Below are 24,787 nucleotides of genomic sequence, written 5' to 3' on the forward strand. Positions count from 1 at the left end.
GCTTCACCAATAATAGATTTGTGTGCCTGCTTTTCCCACAGTGGGGGCTATTTCTCCAACAGTACGATTCCTATATGAAGCCCTTATCCAAATAAGTTCCAGGTAGATCTGCTCACAGGTCTGTGTTCGTCCTTCATTTTCAGTGAAGACCATGACATCAGAGAAATGAGGATGCCCACTTAACTTGGGGTTTACTGCCTAGATTTCTTTTTCTTTCTTTCTTTCTTTCTTTCTTTCTTTCTTTCTTTCTTTCTTTCTTTCTTTCTTTCTTTCTTTCTTTCTTTCTTTCTCTCTCTCTTCCTTCCTTCCTTCCTTCCTTCCTTCCTTCCTTCCTTCCTTCCTTCCTTCCTTCCTTCCTTCCTTCCTTCCATTCTCTCTCTTTCTCTCTCTCTCTCTCTCTTTTTCTTTCTTCCTCATCTTTCCCAAAACCTTAAACCCAGTGCACTCTGAAGTCCATAGATTGCACACCAATAAGTCCCTGCCCAGACTCCACTTAATGACTGTTTTCTGGACCCTCCTGGCTTCTGAGTAATTATCAGTAGTAATTATTGCTCTTTCCCTCCCAGCTTCATTACTTCTTAGACAGTCTTATTCACTGAATGGCCTTACCTCACTCTAAGTGAGTACCTGAATAGACCAACATCTCCCATTGCATCCTGGACCTTTTCCAGTCACCCTGATGAATATCTGGTCACTGGATCCAGGTGGCTCAGGAGGGGATAATGAGACTGGTAACCCTGAACAGCCCTCCCTCACTCAAAACAAAGTCAAGTGCAAGTCATGTCATCATTTCTCTGATGTCATGGTCTTCTTTGAAAATGAAGGATGAACACAGACAGACAGGTGGATCGGCAATTTCATTGGCATGAGGAACTTCTAATGAGGAGATCTGTGCTTATACATCCCTCCACTTGAAGTCCAATGAGTGATACTCTGTAATTGCCTTAGTATTCTAGTGTGGGGCCTCAGAGGTCTTTTAAAGACTTTAATGGAAATTTTACTTCTGGAAACCATGTCACTATGTCAACTGGTGAGCTAGTCATGTGAAGTATATGTTGTGAAAAGCTATGCAGAGTGTCTTACCCAATGGGTCAGCAACCAGTCTTGTTACAATTCTTGTCAACTCTGCCCAATCTTATGTAGTAGAAACATTAGGTTTCATCACTGATATGCCTCCAATCCATGATGCCATTTTGGTCATGGTAGACTCCTTGACCAAGATGGCTCATCTCTTCCTCTATATTCTTCTACTTCAGCAGAGTCTGCCTCCTTGTTCTTTTCATATCACCTCCAGTAGGGGCCCTTAGTTCATCTCACATTTTTGGGGTGCTTTATTCACTACTTTTTATATAAAGGCAATCTGTCCACAGCAAGTCAACTCCTAGCCCAATAAGCAGAGTACAGGAACATGGTTCACTTCTTCTGGTGCTACATGTGCTCTCACTCTCAGGATGATTGGGCTTCCAGAAGGCTCACTGTGAAAATGTTATCATAACTTGGTTCATTCCTTTATCCAGAACATGCCCTTCTATAGAAGCAATGACTTCTACTTAAAGTTTTTGCCTCTTCTCACTCCATGTCCTAGTAGTCAGTGAGTCCCTGAGGAAACTGGAGGTTAACCAGGCTGACTTGAAGTGTGTCCTTTGAGCAGGGGTGTACTGGAGTCAATTGTGAGAGTTGATTGTTAAATTTTCAATATGAATATTTATATCTTGGAAATCAGCATAGATTACAAATCAGATCTTGATTTATTTTTTTATTGATTGTCAAGATTTAAGAAAGTGGAGAAAATAATGCAGATTAAACTTAAAGTCTATCCTGTGTACTCAACCCCCACCCCCATCCTGAGAGCTGGTTGTTAAAAATTGCTATTAAACATTTACCCCTACCTTTGAGTGTAGAAAACATATTACAAAAAGTAGACCAAGTGCCATCCTGCCCCTCATGAGTCCAACAGTATAAAAGCATAGGCCTGACCTTATTCCTAAAACTTCGATGCCAGCCAAAGTTCCTAGACACTCAGGTGGTCTGTCTGTCTGCTGCCCTGCCCTTTCTGGCTAAGATTACTTCGTTCACAGGGAACTCACCCTTTGTTCTAGTGATCATTACCACACATGGTTTACCTCAATTTGTAACTGAATTCTTTGAGTTCCTGACTACCACTAATGTTGGTAGGTGGGGCAGGAGGATAGATATATTGTTTAGGCTGTGCACAATTTGCTGAGGTAAGATTTCTCACAATATCTGGTAGATTGAAAGAGCTGTGGACTCCAGCAGAGGACACGGAAGCCGGCAATTCCAGGAATGCCAGAGGCCTCCTAGCAAAGCTCCTAGCTGCTCCATTGACCCTCCCTCCCCGCTCCCCTATGGAGACATTATGGGGGAAAGGGAAGGTGTGGTTAACTGCTGCTCAGGGAGTGACTGAGTCAGGGAGGGGCCGCTGGAGAGTCCAGTTAGGATTTTGGTACCTACTGGGCTCTGAAATGAAAACAAAACAAAACAAACACTAAGTTTCAGAAAAGCAGGTTAAGTTAGATAAAACAATACACCACCACTACCCTAGCCCTCCCTATACTTTCACTGCCTCCAGCATGTTCCCACAGCTCAGAAATTTTTGATCAACAACTGGTTTACCTTCTCTCATCCATCCAGATGCTCCAGTGACTGACCTGACCTGGCTTTTTAAATAATGTTCTTCTGCTGACTTGGCCCCACCCACATCAAGGATTACTCTTCCTTCTTCCTCTTTCATCTCTTTCATCCTTCCTCCTTTATCTCCACTCCCTGGCCATTATTAGTAAAGTCCTTGTCCTGGGTAGAGTACAAGAAGCATAAATGGATGCCTGATTGGACTACCTATCAGCTTCTTTTCTCCTTCTATCATTTTCCATCCTGCATTCCATAAGAAATCATGTCTAGGATTTATTTAAAAGGGAAAAGATAACATGAATTCAGAAATATTTTCCCGGTTTAAAATGTTTTATTTTGTTTTGTTTCTTCAAACCTATAATTTCATTGGTGTAGGGAACTCCTGGTAAGGAGATCGTATTTACTAATGCAATCACCTACTGTTCTACAACTGAAAGAATTTACTGGTCACCAGAAGGTTGTGATGTGTCCAGGGTCACACAGAAAGTATGCACCCAATGTGGGACCTGAACCCATGTCTCTCTGACTCCACGACCAACTCTCCATCCATAATGCTACCCAATCTCAGATAATGCTTCATTATGGCAGACTTAATATCTTCCAAGCCAAACTTAAAACCTTTCCCATCCCCCTTTCACCCAATAGCTCTCTTGTATAATTTTCCTACCTCTCCTCTGACTCGACACCATGGAGTCATCTTTGTCCCATCAGGTTCCTTCATCAATATCAGGCCAAATGTTAAGTGATGCACTACTTTAGTAACTTCTTTTTTCTTAAGGTTAATTTTTTTTTGTAATTAAGAAATTGTTTTCAGTTTCCCTAGCATTTATTTTTTTTCTCCCTCTTGCCTTCTCCTTACCTCCAGAAAAAAATAAGAGAAACAAATCTCTTTTAATAAACATACATGATCAAGCAAAACAAATTCCCACCTTGGTATAATGGTAATTAAAATGGGAAGATCTTTCCCATTCATTAATAGGCTCATGTGACCTGCCTGGATCACATGGAGGTCTGAGTCGCATGGAGCCTGTGGTGGGAGGAGCTTGCTGAAAGAGTAGAAAAGGAAGGATTGAACAGGAAAAGGTGGAGCTAGAGCAAAGCTGAGAGGAAGTTAGTCATGAGAGCAATAAGAGATAGGAAGGATACAAGCAGCTGGCTAGCATGAGTGAGAGAGTTTGTTTGTGATTTTGTTTAAGGGAGCTGGTTTGTGGGAAGTCTAGCAGAGGAAAATTTGGGGCTGGTGTTGTACTTTGCGTTGTTATTGTTTATAGATTTGGCTTTCTGGTGTCTGAATATATGTTTTGGTTCTGCCTTCCATGTAGAGTCTATTGTATTTCACAATTCAGAATTGTGCCTGCATATGCATGGCTGCTGTAGGCTCTGAGAATATTGCATTGGCACTGTACTTGGTCATATCACATTTTGCAAATTTAGTATATCACTTCTCTGGTAGGAGATGGGCATCAGTCCTCTGGAATCATTGTCAATCATATCATTGATCAAAGTTTGTAAAGTCTTTCAAAGTTGTTTGTCTTTACAATGTTGTTATTATATAAATTGTTCTCTTGGTTTTGCTCACTTCATTTTGCATCACTTCATACAAATCTTCACAGATTTTTCTAAAACCATCTCCTCCATCTTTCTCTTGCAGTGCAATAGCATTCCATCTCATACCAAACCATACCATCAGCTATTCCTCCAATTGACAGAAACTCTCCTCAGTTTCCAATTTTTGCCATCACATACAAAAGAAGCTGCCATTAGTATTTTTGTACATATGGGTTCTTCTTTCTGTAATGTCTTTGGGATAAAGTCTCATTTTCTGGGTCAAGGGGTGTGTACAGCATAGAATCAAATTGCTTTCATGTCCTGTAATTTCTTCAAATTCTCCTCCTTTGGCTTCCACAACACTAATCTTTTCTGATAGCCCTTACTATAGGACATGGTTCAGGCTACCATGTTGATCTGCTGCTGGGTTCAGCTGGTGCCTCACCAAACTCAGTTGCCAGTGAACTCTTGTATAGTCTCCATTTCCTGAACTTCTGACAACTTATCTTTTAGACCTTTCAAAATCTCACAGGGATAAGAGGCAGACCCAAACAAGACACAAGTTTAGCCGGGATGTCAACCACTCACCACCTTCATATGGGCTCTTGTGTGTGTGTTCGTCCTTCGTTGCTGAAAAAGACCATGCCATCAGAGAAATGGTGACATGACTTGCACTTGACTTTGTTTTGAGTGAGGGAGGGCTGTGCAGGTCACCAGCCTCACTTCTCCTCCAGAGCCATCTGAATCCAGTAATCAGATATTCATCAGGATGACTGGAGATGACCCAGGATGAAACAATTGGGGTTAAGTGACTTGTCCAAGGTCACACAGCTAGTGAGTGTCAAGTGTCTGAGGTGAGATTTGAACTTGGATCCTCCTGACTCCTGCACTGGTGCTCTATCCACTGTACTAACTAGTTGCCCAGTCATATGGGCTCTAGGTGAGAGAGGGTTGGTGACCCTTGCTCCACCTAGAGGCTCTTAGCAGTTCATACTCTTCACTGGAAAGAAATCAGGAAGAAGGTGATCTGGCCAACGAATGCCTTTTTTTTTTAATGAACACTCAGGTCTGGGACAGCAGCCAATTAAAAGGTTACTCTTCACCATACTGTAAGCAGATTCGAACCAATCACAGAATACTTGTGCATGTTCTGAACCAGAGAGCTGGCCCCCTTCATTTTATCACCATTAGGAACTTCCAGAAATAGGCTTGGCTGCTGTACATGCTCCCAGAATTGTTCCCTCATTGGCCAGTCCTCCCTCCTCTGTGGTGCCTTATGGGTCTAAAGCCTATTATGGTACATATTTACATTTGACTTCATCTCCAGTCTCCAGGCTTTTGCATTGGCTGTCCCCTGTACCTAGAATGCAGTTCCTCCTCACCTCAACATCTCTGAATCCTTCTGGCTTCCTTCAAATCTCAGCTCAAGGGCCACCTTCTCCATGAGACCTTTCTTGATTCGTTCAACAGCTAATGCCCACCTCTATCTTTGAAATTACCTTGTGTTTATTCTGTACATATTTCATGTCCGTGATAGAATATAAGCTCTCTGAGGAACTGTTTCACTTTGTGGGTGTATTCACAGTGACTAGAACATGATTCGCTCTTGACAAATACATTTTGAGTGATTCATTCAGCCCTCAAAAAGTTGTCCAGCCCTATATTCACTTCATCTAATCAATTGTTCAGTCATTTTTCAATTGTGTCTGATTCTTAGTGTCCCCATTTGGGTTTTCTTGACAGAAATATTGAAGTGGTTTGCCATTCCCTTCTCTAACTCATTTTACAAATGAGGAAACTGAGGCAATCAGATTAAATGACACTTGCTCATGGTCACACAGCTAGTAAGTGTCTGAAATTGGATTTGAACTCAGGTCTTCCTGACTCAACTTCTATCCACTGTGCCACCTGGCTGTCATCTCCCCTAGATAATCTGTTCTAGTGCCAAATATCTCTGGCTATCAGGAAACTCTTTTTTCAAGCTAACCTGAATCTCTGGGGCCACATTTTAGGAATATGATGAGCTAGAAAACGTCCAATCCATCAACAGATGGGCAAGCATTTACTAAGTGCCTACTGTGTGCAGCATAGGGTAATTGGGAAGATGAAATCTAAAGATCAGCTAAAGGAACTTGAGATGTTCATTTTGGAAAAGAGAAGGTGTAGACTCGATAATATCTGTCTTTCTTCAAGTGTTAAAAGGACTGTCTCGTGGAAGAGGTGTTGACTGACTCTTTTACCCCAGAAGGTAGAACAGGGGCCAGAGGGTCAAAGTCACAAAGGGTCAGTTAATTTAAGCTTGATGTCAGGAAATCCTTCCTAACAATTAGAGTTGTCCCCAAAGTGATAAAGCAGATGTTATGTGCTAAGAGCTGGAGATGCAAAAAGAGGCAAAACTCAGTCCTTGCACACAAGGAACTTGCATTCTAATGGGGGAAAACAATACTGCAAAGCAGAGTGTGGGGAGGGGATCAGCACCAAAGGTAAGGGGAAGGAGGTGGAGTCAAGATAGTTAAGGCAAGAGGGAGATGAAACTTGGCTAGGGACCTTTTCAAAATGGCAGCCCTACAGTGGGAGTCATAAATGAGGAAAGAAGAACCCCAGGGTGGCAATGGGGCAGATGAGGAAGAGGAGAAGTCTGAAGAGAGTGGAGGAAAGAGACAGTGGGCTCCCTTTCATGGGAAGTCCTTGAGCTGAGGCTGGATGACCCCTTATTTGATGTGCTATGCTGGGAATTCCTTCCTGTTATAGTTTGGCTGCCAAAGTCTTTTCTAATTCCTCACTCCTAATTCTATCCCTGCTGCTTTAAGCCTCCATCCTGAGCTCTTTCCCAGATATTAATTTTGATGTGTGTACCATTTAGATTTTAAAAGAAGCAGAGAGAAGCCTCCAGCTTGTAGGAGGGACCTCTGAGGAGGTCTCATGGAAAGGCAAGAGCTGCCCAGGCTGGGAAGACAGGGAGGGGCTGTCATCTTCACAGGGGAAGGAAGGAACCATATGGGATGACGGGATTGTGTAAATTATCAAAGATAGTCAAAGAACACTATTCTCTCCAGAGTAGAAATGTTTAACCTGCTCAGAGCATGTTTATCTTCATCCATTTGATGATCATTTTTGAAGTCTAGGAGTGAGAAATAAAACACAATTTACCCATTAAGAAAACCAACAAACAACTACCACACTATAAATTAGAATGGGAAAAGTGTGGCCACCAGTCATTCCTCATTAACAAAGTCCCACCCTCTCACCAGGCTCTACGCCTAGAATCCTCTCCCTTTGAAATCTTCTCCTGGAATCCCTTAGCTCCCTTCAAGGCCTAGCTGAAGTGCTGCCCCTTTCAAGAAACCTTGCCTGATCCCTCTAGATATCAGTATTCTATCCTGATGAGAATTACACTGTACCGTATTTATTTTGGATTTAATATGCATTTAGCCATCTGTGTCCAGCTTGTTTCACTCTAGTAGAAGCAGGTAGATGGGTAGCTTAGTTGATAGGGCGCTAGACCTGGAGTCAGGAGGACCTGAGTTCAAATGTGACTCAGACACTTACTAGATGTGTGATCCTGAGCAAGTCACTGAGCTTCTGGCTGCCTTAGTTTCCCCAACAATAAAATGGGAATAATAATAGCTCCTGCCTCAAAGAATTGTTCTAAGGATCAAGTGAGATAATATTTGTAAAGTGCCTAGCACATGATAAGCTTTTAGATGCTTATTTCTTTCCTTCCCACTAGAATATAAGTACTCTAAGGGCAGGTACTATTTAATTTTTGTCTGGTATATAGTAGGTACTTAATAAATGCTTACTTAATTAAGAACAATTTTCAGTCTAGAGCAGAGGTGAGGAACTTTAGTCTTCAAGGCCACATGTGACTCTCTAGGTCCTCAAGTGCAGTCCTTTGACTGAATCTAAACTTCCCAAAACAAATGTTCTAGAGAATCATACTCAAGGCCTAGAACAGTACCCAGGGTCAAACAAGCTTCAAGAGATGTTTTTTGAACGGATAATTAACCTAATGTAGACTAAGCATTGACCTGGAAGTAACTTCTTCTCAAAAGAATTATGTGAAGCCTCAAGCCCAGATGTTGAAACACACATCCCTCTTCTGGTAGGTTGGAGGGGGTGGGGTACAGGACGACAATGGGAGTGGAATATTCCACATTCTGTCAGATGGAGATGTTATCTTATTGGCTATTTTTGTCTAACTTTTTTTTTGTTATGAGGGAGAGTTCAGTGGGGGTGGGGGGAGGATTTTGGGAAATGCCTGTAGGATAAAAAAACAAGAGACATTCATAAAACTGCAAAAAAGAAAGTACATTAATTAAAGAGTGGATGGCTGACCGAAAGGAATTAATGTCTAATGGTGGAATTTCACTAAAGCTATTTTGATACAGAATTGTGACCTTCCCAGTGTTCTTCACATTTTACCCTGAAGGCAGTTAATCCAACCTGGGCCAGCAGGGTTAAAAAAAGAGCCTGAAAGATGAATTCCACAGGACTAGGCACATTTACCTCTGCTTCTGGCTCAGGATCACAGACACTGACTTTCAACAAACCTGCCTCCCTGTGACTTATACCCATCACCCCAAATTTTGCCTTCTGCAACAGAGCAACAAAACTCAATCCTGCTCTTTATTGTTGTTCGGTTGTTTCGGTCATGTCTGACTCATTCCTTTTGGGGCTTTCTTGGCAAAGATCTTGTAGTGGTTTGCCATTTCCTTCTCCAGCTCATTTGACACATGAGGAAACTGAGGCAGACAAGGTTAAGTGACTTGCTCAGGGTCACACAGCTAGCAAGTGTCTGAGGCCAGATTTGAGCTCAGGAAGATGAGTCTTTCTGATTGCAAGGCTGGCCCTCTAACGCCCATCTAACTGCCCTAAAGTGGGAGTTACACATAGCAATAGAATTTCAAAAAAGAACCAGGTCTAAAGCAATTTTGGAATCATTAACTGAATCCATACCCTCACCTCAATATTTGTAACAGACAAGAATGACAAGAGTTAAACTCTCTTGGCAAGAACACCGCAGCAAACTTGAGGGGTGGGAGGCTGGCTTTGTGCCCCCCACCCCCCCTTGCTTCCTCATCCCCTTCTCATCCAAGATCAAGACTGCAGTAAGCAGTGTGGGGAAAGGAAAGAGGGTGGGGGCAGGGAAGGAGCCGGCTTCTTCTTGCCTGCCCTTCCCCCTTTCCCAACCTCCTCCAGTGTTGTTCCATCTCCCTTTCAGACAGCTACTCCTTACCCCTTCCCTGCTCCTCCTGCAGTTCAGTTATGACAACATTGAAACAGGATGATTAAGTGAAATTACTTCAATTTGATCTGTTTAATAGTGAAAGAACAGAAGCGTGTTTGAAGACACTGGCTCTGGGATTTGAGGAATCCAAAGTGTGGGTTAGGTGTTTCCTAGAAAAGATCCCTATTCTTGGGCTCCTGTTCTCTGCCTCCCTCCCACACAGCCTTCCTGTGAAAAGTACAGTTACCACACACACACACCCCACCCCGCCACATGTACACAGATACAAGTGCACACACAAACGATACACATGTACACAGACATGTGCACACACAAACATGTACATGCACACACCCACACACAGAGGAAAAGGGAGGGGAATGCAAGGAACGCTTAGAGCTATCTAATCCAACTCTATAAATGACAAAGAGCTGGTGACTTGCCTGTGATTACACTGGGAGGGAGCCTCAGAGGCAAAATTTAAACCTGGGTCTTCTAATTCCAGAGACAACACTGCTGTGATCTCATTTAAGTCTTTCGACCCGTATAAGGTGAATTATTGATTGAACGTTGAATAGATATTTCTTAAGCACTTGCTATATGTGTCCAATACTGTGCGTTACCATTATTATTTTTAAATTATTTTATTTGTTTTCAGTGTTCACTTCCATATATCTTAAATTTTTTCCCCTCCCTCCCCCTCCTTCTCTACTACCTCTCCACTCCCTCCCTGAAATGGCATACAATTTTATATAGGTTCTACACATACATTCCTATTAAATACATTTTCACCTTAGTCATGTTGCATAGAAGAATTAAAATGAATGGGACAAATCATAAAACAAACCAAAACATAATACAAAAGAAAATGATCTCCTTCATTCTGCAATTGAATTCCATAGTTCTTTCTCTGGATGTGGAAGACATTTTGCCTTAAGAGACCACTGGGAATTTTTTGAGTCCTTGCATTGCAATGAAGTGCTAAGGCTACCAGAAAAAATCCTCACACACTATGGTTGTTGCTGTGTACAGAGTTCTCCTGGTTCTGCTCCCTTCACTCAGCATCAGTTCATATAAGTCTTTCCAGGCCTCTCTGAAGTCTTCCTGTTCATCATTTCTTCTAGCACAATAGTATTCCATTACATTCATATACCACAATTTATTCAGCCATTCCCCAGTTGATGGGCATCTCCTTGATTTCCAGTTTTTGGCCACCACAAAGAGTGTTGCTATAAATATTTTTATACATGTGGGACCCTTTCCCATTTTTATGATCTCTTGAGGATACAGTCCTAGAAGCAGTATTGCTGGGTCAAAGGGTATGCACATTTTTTGTAGCTCTTTGGGCGTGGTTCCAAATTGCTCTCTAGAATGGCTGGATCAGCTCACAGCTCCACCAACAACTCTCCCACATCTTCTCCAACAGTTATCATCTTCCTGTTTTGTCATGTTAGCCAGTCTGATAGGTGTGATGTGGTACCTCAGAGTTGTTTTGATTTGCATCTCTCTAATCAATAGTGAGTTAGAGCATTTTTTCATATGACTATAGATAGCTTTAATTTCTTCCTCTGAAAACTGCCTCTTCATATCCTTTGACCACTTATCAATTGGAGAATGACTTGTATTCTTGTACATTTGATTCAGTTCTCTCTGTATTTTAGAAATGAGGCCTTTATCACGGACACTAGTTGCAAAAATTCTCTCCAGGTTTTCTGCTTCCCTCCTAATTTTGGTTGCATTGGGTTTGGTTGTGCAAAAACTTTTCAATTCAATGTAATCAAAATCATCCATTTTGCACTTCATAATGTTTTCTATCTCTTGTTTAGTCAAAAATTCTTCCCTTCTCCATAAATATGATGAATACACTATTCCTTGCTCCACTATGTTACCATTATTATTATTACCATATTCCAAGTGAGGAAATGGAGACCAGAGAGGTGGCCTTAATAATTTTTCTTTTTTCTTTTTGATTATCAAGCATTTCACCCTCCTTCTCCTCCCTCCAATTTAAAAAAAAGAAAAATAAACCCCTTGTAACAAATGTACACAATCAAACAAAGCAACTTCTACCATTGGCTATATCCTCCAAGTAGCTAAGTTCCAAGCAGAGCAGACCCCTCTTTTAAGTCAATGAGGGGCACCCCTGTTGCTCACTTTGAGGAGTAACTGGACCCCAACCAACTCTGGGAGGCAGGCAGCTTCATACAATGACAACAGCCCTCCTAAGCAAGGAATGAGGTTCCCCTTCCTTCTCTCATACTCCCTTCAGGACTCTTCCAAAGGGGTCTCTTACTGTTCATCTCAATTTGATTTTACCAATGAGGCACTTAGCACAGTGTATATAGTAGGTGTTCAATAAATGTTTGCTGAATTGAGTGAGAAAGCATTTATTGAGAGCTTACTACATGCAAAGCACCATGCTTTGGAGTCAAGAGGGGCTGGGTTTGAGTCTAAGCCTTGCCACTAAATAGCTGTCTAACCTTGAGTAAGCCACTGTCATTTTATCCCCTTTAGGCCTCAGTTTCCTCTAATGTAAAAAATGAGGGTGCTGTGTGGATGACTTCTAGCTCAGAAACTATAATCTGATTTGGTATGTGTGACAGGGACCCCCCATCAGAGATGACAGACAGCCTACATAACAGGTTCAATGTCTGAGTAGACAGTCATCAGCTTCCTAGAACTGTCTTCACCCCCTATTACTTCCCCCATTACTTGTGGCTTCTCTCTCACTCCACAGCAAACTCCTCTTCTACTTCAGATCTAGTCATTCACATTCACTTAAACCTCAGGTTGTAATCCAAAGCAAAACAGTTTGAATACTTAAAGCATGGTACTATTGACATTAGCCATCCTATCAGCAGAAAGTGACTCAAACATCCCACCTCTCAGGGTGGCTCTTCACTCTCCACTCACTGCACTACTGGGATGGACCTTATTTGTAGAGGAGACATTAAGACTTTCTCTTGCTTGATATAAACTTCTTACTGTAGGAGAAAGGTATAATCATACCTGTCACCTAACACTTTCCAGGACCACTAGCTTGGGTGTAATAGGCATTACTAAAGAACTAAAGATTCCTGGAACTCTTAATGTGGCTTCACCATTTTCAATGGAATGATGGGATGGGATCTTGCAAATTGTCTTGCTGGTCTTTGCTCAAATGCTTCCCTCTGGTCTGACAGTGCTACAGTCAAAAACAATTGCATGATTCCCAAGTTGAAGCTGGAAGGGGTTCAATCATCAACAGCTTTCTCTAGAACCATTCATTCCCCTATCCCCTGGATTCTTCTTAACTTACTCTCCCTACTTAATGGTCAACAAGCATTCTTTCAACTAGTATTCATTAAGTGTCTACTATGCATGAGATGCTGATATTACAAAGACCAACACACAGTCCTTGCTCTCAAAAAGCTTACATTGTATCAGGAAAAACAATATGCACATACATAAAATAAATACTAAATAAATATAATTCATTTGCAGGAAGATATTAGCAACTGGAGGATGAGAAGACTTCATGATGGTGCTTGGGAAGAGGCATGAAGAAAATGAAGGATTCTAAGAAAGAAGGAGAAAAGAGAAAAAAATGCAAAAATGGAGGAGAGACTCATGAGGATAAAGTCACATCTAGGCATGGGGGCAGCCTGGGAAAAGGGATGTGGAGGGAGGATGAAACATCATGTTTGAGGAACAGGTAGGCAGCCAATTTGGCTGGACCATAGAGTGAGTGAAAGAAATCAGTGATAAGTCTGGCATAAGTGATAAGACCTGGCCAAAGTCAGGTACTAAAGAATTTTAAATGCCAAGTAAAAGATTTCATATTTGTTCCTAGTGGCAATAGGGAGCTACTGCAGTTTATTAAGCTGCAGGGTGATTACACTTTGGAAAAACCAGTTTGGCAGATGTATGGAAGGTATGTTGGCATGGGGAAGAGACAGTAGCCCAGGTGAAAGGTGATGAGGACTTGAGTTAGAGCTGTCTGAGTGTAGACATGTTGTGAGAGCAGAAACAACTGATTGGTGATTGATGACCTTGAGGTTGGGAACTGGGTGACTGAGAATTATGATGCTCTTGATAGAAAAAGGAAAGTTTGGAAAAAAGTAGGTTTGGGGAAAATCGTTAGAGAGGCAGGAGCAGTGAACCGGGAGAGTACGTTGTCCCTGAAGTCAAGGTAGAGAAGAGTATATGTGGTTGTAGTTTGTTCTTTCTCGAAGAGGACTATGACATCAGGGAGATGATGACATGACTTATATTGACTTTGATTTGAATGAGGGAAGGCTGTGCAAGATCACCAGCCTCACTTTCTCCTCCAGAGTCGTCTGGGTCCAGTGGTCAGATATTCATCAGGATGACTGGAGATGGCCCAGGATGCAGTGGGAGACATTAGGCTTTTAAGCTAAGGTCTTTCTGAGTTCTCACTTTGAGTGAATAGGCCTCTTTAAGAAGTGAGTCAAAGGATGGCCCCTTTAATTAAAAAAAATCAAACTGGGAGGGGGAGATCCTCAGGGTTGCTGGACAAAAGAGAAAAAATCACTATTTACATTCACTCAGAGCCAGGAGGACTCAAAAATTAATCCCTAAGTGGTACTTGGGCAAGGACTTACTGTTGTCCAATCAATGAGATCCAGAGTGAATTGGGTTTAAGGCATGGTCTTTGAGAAAGAGATCTAGTCAGTAAACCCCAAGGCAACTAGGTGGGTTTCAGCCATCAAAATTTACCTTAGAAAAAAATATACAGTAAGAAGGGAAAGGAGTGAACAGAATTCTGAACTGCAGAGGTCAAGAGAGATAGGGGGAAAATATGGGCCACAAGGGCCTGGCCAAAGAAGGCTGCTGGTGACTTTTGAGAGAACAATTTCAGTAGAACCGAGGGGGTGGAATCTAGATAGAAAGAAATGAAGAACCAGTGGGTGGAGAGGAAGTGGAGGCACAGACAATTTTCCCAAGAAGTTCAGTAGTGAAGGGATGCAGAGAGATGGCACAACACTTGCATAAAACAGAAGGGAACAAGAAGTGGCTTTTTTTTTAAAAAAGGAATGGAGACACCTGACCAGTTTCATAAGGAGATAACAAGACATTTGTGAAGGAAGGGCTGAAAAGGCAGGAGAGAGAAGGGATCACTGCTGGGAAATAATCTGGAAGAGATGGGAGAGAAGGGGACCCAGGACCCAGGTGTGAAAAGTAGGGATCATAGGATCAGAGATCTACGGTTGAAAGGGACCTCTGAGACCATCTCTCCCAGTCCTCTCATTTTATAGATGAAGAAACAAATACCCAGTGAGATTAAAAAACTTGCCGGAGGTCACCTAAGACAGTAAGTACCAGAAACGGAATTCAAACCTAAGTCCTTTCCATTAGAACCACTACCCCACCAGGGATACCTCTTCTTTGATTAAGTGGGAAAGAAGATTGAGTGGGTAATGATGAATTCAGCATGCTCCAATGAGTAGAGGAGGGGAGAGGAGAGACTTTCCTATCAGATGGCCTTAATCTTTTCATTGAAATGGGAAGCATCCATAGGGTCCAATGAAAAGAGCCTAGGACCTAGGTTCAAATCTCATCTCTGATTCTTCTTATCTTCATGACCTTAGTAAAGTCATTTAATCTCCTTGGGCTTCAGCTTCCTCATCTGTAAAATTAAAGTGTTAGACAAATGACTTCTTCCAGCTCTGATCTATGATTCTTGGAATTTTCTCTAAATATGGGAGAGAAAAAAGATCATGGCATCCCTTAAGGTATGGTCTTTAAGAACTTAAGGGATGGATGTAAGGAAAATTTTCCTTAGAGTTGTCCTAAAAGTGGAGGGGTGGTCAGTTACCCTAACTGGAGCTCACTGCAGAGGCTGTTTAGTTTAAACAAAAGGAGCTCTGTCTAGAGTCAGAGGGCTTAGGTTCAATTCCTACCTTTGATCTATGAGAGAGGTAGATGAGATGAGATGATGTCTGGGATCTCTTCCTGGCTGTGGTTGCAGGATGCTGGGATCTTTCTGTACTTCAGTATTCAGGATGGTGAGCCCTCTTACAACCTCACACAATTTGGCTAAATCTACCCATCCCCCTAGGCTTCTCCATCCCCCTTCAGCCAGACATGAATAAAGTCCTACAATAGATGCCATTGTCTTTTCAAAATGCACTGATTGCCCAGTTCAAAATTAGAATCCCCCTCTCTGATCACCAGCTCCTGTTTATCCACCTCTCCCTCTCGATCTCCCACATCAGTCCTTCACCTCTCACAGTCCTGGTCCTTCACTTCACCCTTATTCTCCCATTCCGTCTCCCTCACTCTGGCTTTGCTTGATTTAAAACCTAGACTTGACCCACAGTCTGCTGATTTAACATTTTACTGGCTACCACTCTGAAAGCCCCAACCTCCCTAAACTTCTGTTGTTTGTCCTTGGACAACTCCCACTATCCGCTTTCTCTACTCCTGTTCCAAGGATGAAGAGCATTCCTGGAGAAAAATCCAAAGATCACCCTGATTACTCTCCCTACCAATTCATGGTACCTAACCTCAGCTGGGTCCTTGCAGCTGAAAACATGTGATTTTAGATTTAGAAGTGGAAGGGACTTCAGAGGCCATCTTGTCAAACTCCTCATTTTACAAAGGAGGAAACGGAGGATCAGAGAGGTAGACTAACTTGCCCAAGGTCATACATAAGGATCAGAAGTGGAATTTGAATCCATATCCTTGTACTCCTGAGCCAGTCTCTTCCCGAAACTGTCAAGCAAGATGGCAGGTTATATAGTAGACAATAAGACCAGAAAATGATCCCAGGGGGTCAGTAGGAAATAGGGAAAAAGGATAAGAGAAAGTGATTAATGGAATGAAGAACTATCAAAAGGTGAAAGGTCCCTGAGGGATAGAGATAGAAGAAATAGACCTGACTTCCTCCTCCTTGAGCCAGGGAGGAATGGGAAAAGAAGCAGTCTCCAAAGGAAAAGGTCATGGCATATGGAGTCCTCAGGGGAGAGAGAGCCAAGTTTCCACTCAGAACAAGGAGGTGATAGGAATGTTGGCTGAAAAGTTTGAGGCTTTAGAGGAATTTGCTGAGAATAGAGCCTGGATTCCAGAGGTCCCAGAAGAATGGGTGAACATTGTTAGAATGAGCCTGGAGGAGACTGAGGATGATTTGGATAGGAATAAAGGTTGCAGATGACGGAAAGTGGAGCCAGATTGTCCCTAGCTTAGTGCAACTGGACGACTACTAGGTTAGGTACCTGTCCAATGGGCAGGTGGATTTGTGTGTCATGTTCCATCAGTAGAGAAACTTGCCTCTGAGAAGGAAGCAGCAACATAATTGGAAGAGAAGACATTCATTTGGGCTGGGGGTGGGGAAGGATGTCAAGGAGGATAGAGCGGAAAGTCCAGCAGGGAGGGTAATCAAGCAGTGTGTAGCCAAAATGGCGGCCCTGGAAGGAACTCAGCAGCAGAAGAAGAAAGTCTGTATGTTCCAAGGTGAGAAGACTCCTGACACTGAGGGAGTTTCCAGGATGAGAAGGCAACTGGATCATGAGGGTAAAGCTTGAAGAGCAAGAAGCACAGACAGAAGGGGAATGGAATCACTTACCCTTGAGCCTCAGTTTCTGTCTCTGAAAAAATGGTGTAGACTTGATGACTTCTGAGGTTGTCACATACTCATATAATTTCCCTGGACCTCAGTTTCCTCTTCTGTAAAATGAGAGGATTTGGCCTCTGAGGTCCCTTCCAGCTCTGTCTATGATCCTATAAGTCAGTCAAGCTCCCTGGGCCTCAGTTTCATCCTCTCTAAAGTGGAGGGATTGGATTTGATATGGCTCCTTCTAGTTCTAAGTCTATGATGTTCTTGGGCAAAGAGCTGGGACCCCCAAACCATCCTGTGTGGGTGTAGCCTCCTCTGCCTGTTGGTAGGGTTGGCACTGCCAGGATGCTAAACATCTTTATTGAAGTGCTTTTTACAATGCAAAGACCATCTGGGCATGCTGACTGCGCAGTAAATCTCAGCTCAAGGGGAATGGAGTGCAAACAGACTCACAAAATAAATCTGTAGAGTTATCCCAGCTTGCTTGGATAGATGCTGATGTTTAAAATGTGGATGTTGCTGTCTCATCCATCCTAATCACAAGATCACACACCTAGAGCTGGCACCATCTAGTCCAATTCCCTTATTTTACAAAGAAGAAAATGGATGCCTTGGGAGGCAGAGTCATTTGCCTAAGGTCACAATTCCTGTTGTGGGGGGTTTCTACAAAGTATGCCTGGCAAGGGACCCAAAGGAAGGGTTAATAGATTCGTTTTAAGCTTCTTTAGAAAAGGCAGATGCATATGGCAAAAACACAAGACACGATCTGTCTTATCAAGTCAGCAACAGCCTTAGAAGAAAAGTGAAAGTGATCTGGGTATAGTGAGAAAAGCCAGGGACTTGAAAATCAGGAAAGCCTAGCTTCTCCTCCTCCTTATCATCACTGACCTTGAGAAAGTCAAAGACTCTTTTACTATATTTTGCTTTATTTTGTTAAAATTTTCCCAATTGAATTTGAATTTTGTTAAGGCTGCATTCAGCAGTGTTGGAAACTGTATATTTGATACCTTTGCCCTACAGAATCTGGGAGTTCAGTGCCCACATTGACATAGGAGAAAAGATCTTTGCATTCTCTCAACAGCTCAACCCCCGCCCCCAACATCTGAGTACATACTAAATACTTAATCCATCTTTCTATCTATACAAGCAAAAAGAAGGGAGAAAGACAGAGAGGAGAGACAGAGGGAGAGAGGGAAGGAAAGAAAGAGGAAAAAGAGAGGGGAGGTAGAGGAGAGGAGAGACAGAGAGACAGAAGGACAGAAAGAGAGAGAGACGGGAGAGAACCAGAACCAGAGAAGCCAGGGAGATGGTGCCTACTCGCAAGGAACTTACATTCTTATAGAGAAGGATGACAAATTAAAGGGACCTGGGAAAGGAGGGTGATGTGGGGGAGTATGGGGAGGGTAAAGGTGAAAGAGTTAGGAGAGGAGCAAGGGTAGTAGTGATCATGAATGGTCTGGGCACTTCCTGAAATGGCAGTCCTGGGGAAGAACTCCATCAGAATTGGAGGCAACTCCAGGGTAAGTAGGCTGATGGTGAGGAGGTGGACAAGTCTGGGGAGTTAGGACCAGAGCCAGGTGGTAAATAGTAGAATCTTAGAGATAGTCTAATCCCTTCCCTTTATATTTTGAATGAGGAAACCAAGGCACGTGGGAGATTGTAACTTACTCAAGATCACTTAGCAAATGGCAGAGCTGGGAATTTGAACCCACAGCCTCTCACTTGCCATTATGTCTCTCTGTTTTCTTGGCATTTGAGTTGAGGCCAGAAGGATGGGTAGAAAGATACAACAAGCAGATGTGGGAACCTAGGGAAAGAGGAGGAGACTATTCTAGGTGCCGTAGTAAAAAGTGGCATTTCTATATCCTCTTCTAAGCATTTCATATACTTTTTTCCTTTGATTCTGACAACATCTGGATCTATATAGAATCCCTGATGAGGAAAGGGAACTTAGAGGTCATTTTACAGGTGAGAAAACTGAGATACAAAGGGGAGAAGTGACTTTTCCAAAGTAGAAAGGGATTGCTCTGGGTATGAAACAGTGTGGGGGTTGTGGGCTAGGAGAACTCTGGGCTCAAATCCTGTCTCTCATCCTTTTTGGCTGTGTGAGGCACATTCTGAGCCTCAGTTTTCCTCATTTATAAAATGGGCGTTGACAGTACAACACCTTCCCTGCAGTTGTCGTCAGGTTCAAATGTGATTGCCAGAGTTGACATTTATATTGCACTTTGTGGTTGCAAATCACTGATGCAAATTTTTGACGTGTAAGAGATTGCTTCCAGGAGAGTAGTCATGACAGGTAAAGTGTCTTAAAGAGACTTTTGGAGCATCCATAGACATTGTGTTGTTGGTTCTGATCTGCTTTGTTAGGAGAGGCTTCTCTGCTTGGCTGCATACATGGTGCCTTTAAAGGGCTTTAATGTTGTATTCTTCCTCGGCTCACTCTTGGTTCAAGTCCACTGATATGAGACACAATCCCCCCAAACATGGGGCCTTCTTCCCTCTGAGGACATGTGACCCTGTGAAATAGGCCTGAGTCTTTTGCTTCTGCATTTGTTCTTTTCCATTTTTAGGTAAAGTCATTGGAGGCTACAACCTTGGGAGTTTTTGAAGGCCAGAAGATGGAGCCCCTGGGCATCTGGGTTTGGCAGTCATCCTAGTATCAATGTAATGAGGAGAAAGCAATGACCTTTGGGAATCACCTTTGGCACCCAACCCAGCAGGAGCTGAGACAAAGACTCATTTAGCAGTCACATAGCATTTGGACTTAAACTTGGTAGGACCACTTCTCTGAAAGTACCAAGCCGAGTCTGAGCTGATTCCCCAGAGCAAGACTGGGATAAGGGGAAAGTATGACCCCAAGGCACTGGGGGGAAACGTCTGTACTTTTGTCCTTTCTGTATCTTTGAATAAATATGACTTTATAAAAGCTCATTGATGTTAAGTGGCTAAATGGAATTGGGACTTTTGGTCACTGGAGACTTACAATGGGAAGAGCCCAAGTGATGGGTGCTTGAGCCAAAGACATTAGAGCAGAGACAACCTCCAATCTTCTCAGGTTACTCCTAAAACCTTGAGGAAAACATGCAGCAACTTCACTGTGCAAAACTGAGGTCTGGGTATACTCACTACATTCCCTTAATAAAAGAATTTGTTCAGTAAAACTTGGACTTCAAGTTTTGACTTCAAGTCGAAAGGCTGAACCCAAGGACCTAGAAAGCCATGTGTTGCCTTAAGGCCGCAGATTCCCCACTCCTTCATGACAGACACAAGGATTATCTCCTTAGATTGTCACTTGACTCTGGGCCTTGATTTCCTCATCTTTAAAATGAGGAGGCTATCTTCTCAGCAACATAAGGATCTAAGACAACCCAAAAGACTCATGATGGAAAATGCCATCCACATCCAGAAAAAAACTATGTAGTCAATGTAGATCTATTTGCTCTCTCTCTCTCTCTCTCTCTCTCTCTCTCTCTCTCTCTCTCTCTCTCTCTCTCTCTTTGTTTCTTCTTTCTTATGTTTCTTCCCATTGGTTCTAATTCTTCTTTGTAACATTCTTGTTGATGGTTTTAGGTAGATATGCTTATTATTTTATGGAAGACTCCATTTATTCCTATGATCTCCAGTATTTTCGATAGGAATGAGTGTTGTATCTTGTCAAAAGCTTTTTCTGCATCTATTGAGATAGTCATATGGTTTCTGTCAGTTTGGTTATTGATATGATCAATAATGCTGATAGTTTTCCTAATATTGAACCAGCCCTGCCTTCCTGGTATAAATCCTACTAAACAAATATTTTAAAAAAATAAAATGAAGAGGCTAGACTTGATGGTTTTTGAGGCCCAGCTCTCCACCTTTGATCCTATGACCTACTCAGTAAGAGAGATGCTATTCTTCTTCTTCTCATTTTATAGATGGGATAGCCAAGTCTTAGAAATTTAACAATGACTTCTCTAGGACCATGTGGGCTAGAAATTTGGCAGGATTTGAACTCGGGTCTTCTTGACTGCAAGTCCAGCCCTGCACCCACTATGCCTCCATGCTGCCTCTCAAGACAGACCACCAGACCATGTGTAAAGAGCTTTCCAAACTGTATAGTGTTGTAGAAAATGTCAGTCAGAGGTGTACTGGTTTGAGTATAGAGCCTGGAGTCAGGAAGATTCATCTTCATGAGTTCAAATGCTGATCTCAGACACTTATTGGCTGTGTTTTCCTGGGCAAGTCATGTAACTCTGTTTTTCTCAGTTGCCTTATCTGTCAAATGAGCTGAAGAAGAAAATGGCAAACCACTCCAGTATTTCTGCCAAGAAAATCTCAAATGGGATCAAGAAGAGTCAGACACAATTGAAAAACTGAACAAACAACGAATAACAACAAATACAGAAGGGATGTTCAAAAGAAATTCCCTTCATTTAGCATGTAGGAAGATTTAATTCCCCAGAATCAAGGTCAGAAAGACTCAGGAAACAATCTCCCTAATAGCAAAAAAGGCAATGAATCTCCCCCAGCCTGGAAACTCATTTGAAAATGAAATCTCTCTCTTTCACTGACAATTCTCCATTAGAAATTCAGGCTTTGGTTTTGTTATCAATAGATGAGTTTCATGCATTGAGTTATTCCTTCTGGAAACTAAAACCCAGTACAGTCTGAACAAAGGGTTTTTTGTGAATGTGGAGCCAAAAGTTCTTCTCCCTGGGTCACCAGGGCTCCATACCCAGAGAGCAAAGGCACTGGAAGAAATAGCAATGTCTCCCTAGGGGAATATTGGACAACTCGAGTTTCTTCAGTCCGTGGGGCCCTGCAGATCATGTTCCCACTTGACTACTTTCTGGGACCTGGTAACACAGCTTAGGCTCCACCCTTCTGAGAGGACATCCAGTTTTTCAAATATGGGAAGTCTCTTCTCCAAACTGAGAGCCACTCAACCAGAAGGAGGCCAGGACTGCAGAAAAGAAAAAACCACAGCTCTGAGTGAGTTTATCCAGACAGCCCAGGCCTTTGGTGTTTTAAGTCCATGGGGGTGACTTCTAGGTACTTCCTGCTTGATCTAAGAAAAGCAGAAATCCGGGAAACAAATGCCTTGGTCTTGTGGCTCCCCTCCCACCCTGGGTCCTTTTGGGGCCCAGCAGAATTCTGTGGTCATGGGTGAAAACCTCAACCTTTCACTACCACTGGCTGCTATTTGCAGCTGTTCACACAGTAGGCTGCCTTAGTCTTTGGATAAGATCAGGCTGTAACCAGCCCTGCCTCTCTTCAATCTCTGGGCTATCCCAAGCCTCTTTATGGGGGACAGGGGGGAGATATCCTTCCAGTGCTAGAGTGGAAGTAAGTTACCTTCCCATGCAGAGCAAGAGGTTTTCTAGACTGGACAAGCTTAATTTTTGTCATCAACAGAGAGAGAGAGCAAGCTCAGTAATGACACAGAATAGAAGCAAAGACCAGCTGACTTTTACCCAGACTATATGAGAGAGATACCCAGCCTGCTTAGCCTGTGGGAGGTATCTAACTCATATTTCAATTCAATACAAAAATGTTTATTAAAGTTCCTAGCAGGTTCAAAGCTAGGTGCTGGGGATTCAAAGACCTACTCTTCACAATATCTACAATCCAAGTAGTTTGGCAGGTTTCCTGAATGAATAAATATATGCAAAATGAGATCCAGTGTTATTTTTGCAAGGGCACTTTGAGTAACAAGACTGTATATAGAACACAGAGTGTTTCTCCTACCCCTAATATCACCATATGCCGATGGAAGCTCCGCAATAAGGGAGTTCAGATTGTGGGGGAGTGGAAAGGAGATGAAAATGTGAAATTAAGAAGGTCTGGTTCAATTCTCCCCTGGCACACAGATATGACTCTGGGCAAGTGGCTTAACCTTTCACTGACCCAGTTAACTCTCCAAGGGTATAAATTGCTAAGTGTGAGATCTGTATTGGGGAGAGGGATTTTCCTCACTGAGAATTCCCAATACCAAGGAAATCATAGTTCTTGTTTAAAAAAAAAGGGCTGGGAGTCAGGAAAACTTAAAACTCACATAATAGCAGTGTGGGTCTGGGATGGTGACAACCTCTTTGGGTCTGTCTCTTCAAAAGGGGGTTGGATTTAATGATATTTAATCTCTCCTGCTCAGCTCTAAATCCTTGCTTTTATATGATCAAAAATTGAGAACCTGAATTTTGGGTTTCTAAGTAAGTAATTTAACTCCTTTAGGGACTGGACAGTTGAATTGAAGTGAAAAAATGGGAATGAGAAATGTACTTTGGCTTGGCATTCAAGGGAAGAGGGTTTTCAGGAAAAAGGTGGGAGAGATGATCGGAGTCTTGGAGTGCCAGAATTGGGAAGGGGAAATGAATGAAGGGAGAGAGGGAAGGAGGTAATGAAGTCTCCAGCTGGTTGGTGGGATATTCCTCCCACCTAGGGCCTGTCATTTTAAATGATCAGAATGAACCTGGGAAGTTATAAGGGAGGAACAGTTGCAGCAACACCTCAAATGCAGAGATCCTTGGTAGAGTCAAGACTTCTGGATAATCAGAGGCTTGAGAAGGGGGGGTGAGGGAGGGAAGGGAATAAGCATTCACAGAGTACCTACTATATGCCAGACACTGTGCTAATACAAACGCTATCTCATTTGTGCCTCACAACAACCCTGGGAGGTAGGTGCTATTATTGTCCACATTTCACAGATGAGAAAATGGAGGCAAAGAGCGTTTAAGGGATTTGAGTTAGTAGGTTTTGGTGAACTCAGCACTCTATCCACCGGGATGTCTACCTCACTTAAAGAGCTAAAAGAGGTTTTAACGGTCTTTGGTCTCCAAAGCCTCCGAGCATAAACTTGGAATTGAAAGGGAGTTGAGGGGTCACCTTGTCCTTTTTATTTATTTTTTTAATGGTTGTTATCCTTCATCTTTGAAGAGGATCAAAATGACATCACCATTGTAAAGTGAAATTTCAGTGTGTCCGACTGTGACTGATCAAACCAATACAAGCTCGGAATACTTTACCACAGGTTGGGCACAGATAGTCCATTTGAATATCCCAAATTTGCTCATCCTGCGTTTACTTTGTGTTCACTTTGTGCTGTCTCAATTCTGCTTTGCTCAAAGAGCACAGCACCTTTTCTTATGTGGGCACACAATGCTGAGCAATCCTGTGCCAGTCTCCCATGTTGCACAGTCAAATCCAAAGTTCTTGAGAGTGTCCTTGTGTTTCTTCTGGCCACCATGTGATTGCCTGCCCCAAGCGAGTTCTCATTTAAATAGTCTTTTTGGCAAACGTACATTTTGCATTCAAACAACGGTGGCCAGCCCATCAGAGTTGCGCAGTCTGAAGCATAGTTTGAATACTGCAGTTCAGCTCGAGCAAGGATTTCGGTGTCTGGTACCTTATCATGCAAGGTGATCCTCAAAGTCTGCCTAAGACAGTTCAAGTGGAAGCGATTCAGTTTCCTGGCATAGCGCTGGTAGACTGTCCATGTTTCACAAGTATATAACAATGAGATCAGTACAACAGCTCTGTAGATCTTCAATTTGTAGTCTCTTCTACCTCTTCTCTCCCAAATACTGAGCTAGCTCTGGCAATGTGTGCATCCACCTCATTGTCAATGTGTACGTCCCTGGAAAGTACACTACCAAGGTAAGTGAACTCATCCACAGCATTCAAAACTTCTCCATTTGTTGTAACCAATGGTTCCACGTATGGATGGTGTGGTGGTGGCTGATGGAGCACCTGTGTTTTGGGGTTTTTTTTGGTGTTAATTACACCAAATAGTATGTCAGTTTCATGATGGCATGTTTGCCCTGGTT

At 42.6% G+C, this 24,787-nt stretch overlaps 1 long non-coding RNA gene across 1 annotated transcript in view; it reads left to right on the plus strand.

The window, feature by feature from the left end:
* Window positions 1-20,357, plus strand: part of LOC140524879 (uncharacterized) — a 52,914-nt gene extending 32,557 nt beyond the window's left edge. The window contains exons 2-3 of the long non-coding RNA XR_011973868.1: window positions 12,911-13,121; window positions 19,559-20,357. This is a non-coding gene — a long non-coding RNA (uncharacterized lncRNA). The remainder of the gene's footprint in view (window positions 1-12,910; window positions 13,122-19,558) is intronic.
* Window positions 20,358-24,787: the final 4,430 nt, after the last annotated feature.

This window comes from Notamacropus eugenii, chromosome 2 (genome assembly GCF_028372415.1).
Source record: "Notamacropus eugenii isolate mMacEug1 chromosome 2, mMacEug1.pri_v2, whole genome shotgun sequence".
NCBI lineage: Eukaryota > Metazoa > Chordata > Mammalia > Diprotodontia > Macropodidae > Notamacropus > Notamacropus eugenii.